Here is a 2,407-nt window from a genome sequence, read left to right on the forward strand (position 1 = left end):
TATATAGATAGTAGTTTAAAATTTAGAGCATGTTGAATAACAGTTAGAACAAAAATTGCTGTCATTTTTGTTGTACTGGGTTAATTCAATATTGCAAAATTTAAAAAGTGATAAAAGATTGCAAACAATAATCTCTTTATATAGATATAATTCCAAAAATGCACTATGTTTTATGTGACATACATTATGATGTATCAGCCACAAGGCTAAAAGCAGCTTGGGACTTAATTTAGGGAAAAAATGAGAATATTTGGCAGTATTTATGGCAGCAAGAGGATTTCCTACCAGCATTTACACAATAAATATGTTTTTAAATTGGCATCAAACTTCAATAAGAATCTCACACATATCTTTTAAATATTCAGTGAATTCTTATGATGCTGAAAAACTGAAGGGAATATTCTTTTACCTCTGACAGAATGTAATATTTTAGATTTTGGGAAGAAAATGTTTAATGAAAAGTCATGCATAACTAAAGGGAAGGTTAAATTTTATTTAGTTGCTTACTTTTCAACTTACATGGTTGCTCATTTGACTCTGGGTGACAAATAACAATAAAAGTAATAGCAATATAGCAATATATAAATAGCAGCTAAAATAAACTTCAAGCAGCCACCAGCCTAAATATTTCATAGTATTTCTAGTATGTTTCAAGCTCCATGTCTGGTGAGAAATTTTCAAAGCTTTACATTAGACCAACATGGTCTAGACAATCTCTGGAGGATGCTGTTCCAAATAAGAAGTGCCACAAGACAAAGGGTTTTCTGTTTAGGTCCTGCCAGATGACACTCTTTAATAGATAGGACTCATAGCATGCCCCTTATGTTGGATGTGACAGAACTGATAAACATAATTGGAGAAATGGTTCCACAAATAACCCAGTCCATCCCAAGAAGGGCTAACCATACTAATACTAGCAAGCAGTGCAGTTTATGGAGCAGATGTGTAACATGTGCCACCACTATTGCATTTGATGTTTAACAATCCAGATGTTTAACAATCATCAGCTCCATATAAAGTGCATTACAATAGTCAATTTGAGAAATGACCAAGGCAGGAACATCGATCTAATATATTGTGACTGAGAACCTTGCCTATTTCATCAGGACTAATAGATTCAAACATCCCCTAGATAACCAAAGTAAACTGAGTCTCAGTCACCTCCATAGGAACTGCTTCCATTCTTCAAAGTTAGGATTTTTATGCATTTTTGATAGAATTAAAAAAAATCCACAAAATAAAAAAAAGTTTCTACTTCTGACAGGCAAGTTAATTATTGCTAAATAGTGGAAATAATTAGGTAGTATATCAGTGGATGGATGTTGTGAAAAAGTCTGAACCTTTGCCTAAGAAAGTCTCTGAAAAGATCAAGTCTATGACAAAGCAAGTCTGTACAAGACTATAGATATAAAATAAGCATACTGACAACAATGTGTATCAAAAATTATGGGCAAGTTAAAATCTGGCATCACTATATAAAGTTTGGGATTTAAAAATTTAAATAAAAATAATAATGAAAAGAATATTGCTCTGACTTTTCAGCAATAATTTCTTGGATGAAACTTGCATGTATCTTTCAACTACCAATTTTCAAGATGTGCATTTTACTTTTGTGAACGTTTGGCTTTAGTAGCTCTTTAGAGACTGGAACATTAGATGGGATTATTAGTGCAGAACTCATGAGGAAAACCAAATTGAAGCATGACAAAATCTGGAAAGCAATCTCATCTACAGCCCAATGACTTTCATCCACAAATTAGAATTTGGCAGCAATCCTTAGATTTAATTAATTTTTTGTTTGTTTATATTAGTCTGATTTTAACAGCATTAGAAGGTGCCTGTTCATCCAACAAAAATTTATCCCAGGAGTAAATTAAGAATATACAGCTATGACAAAGAGACCTCATTAGCACATACATGTAATGAGAAGTGTAAGCTGTTTTGCAGTTTTATGATAGAAGGTTTAGAAAGATTTGGAAATGTTTATTTTTGTCATTTATGAAATTTGCAGAGTGAAATAGAGATTGACATCATTATGGCAAATAAATTTATGTCAATATCCTTAGTGAATTCAAATATAGTTTTAAATCTACTTGGACATAAAATGTTTCATAAGAGAGGTAGGAAGAAACATTGTATTATATTAGCTATTTAGAAGGAAACTATAATTATGTCATGTTCTTCATGTGAAGGACATTTGTATAGACTAAAGCAATATTTCTCAAGTTTGGCAATTTTGTGATGCATCAACTTCAACTCCCAGAATTAATAGGCACTACTGTTAGCACTATTTTAATTTATTTGCACAATGCAGTATTAATCAAAAGCCTGTATTTTCATGTTTCAAATAATATGATTTTCATATTGTTGAAATTCTAAGGTAAGCTTACTTTCTGTATTAGAAAAT

This window comes from Protobothrops mucrosquamatus, unplaced genomic scaffold, assembly GCF_001527695.2.
Source record: "Protobothrops mucrosquamatus isolate PMUCROS unplaced genomic scaffold, P.Mucros_1.0 scaffold3266, whole genome shotgun sequence".
NCBI lineage: Eukaryota > Metazoa > Chordata > Lepidosauria > Squamata > Viperidae > Protobothrops > Protobothrops mucrosquamatus.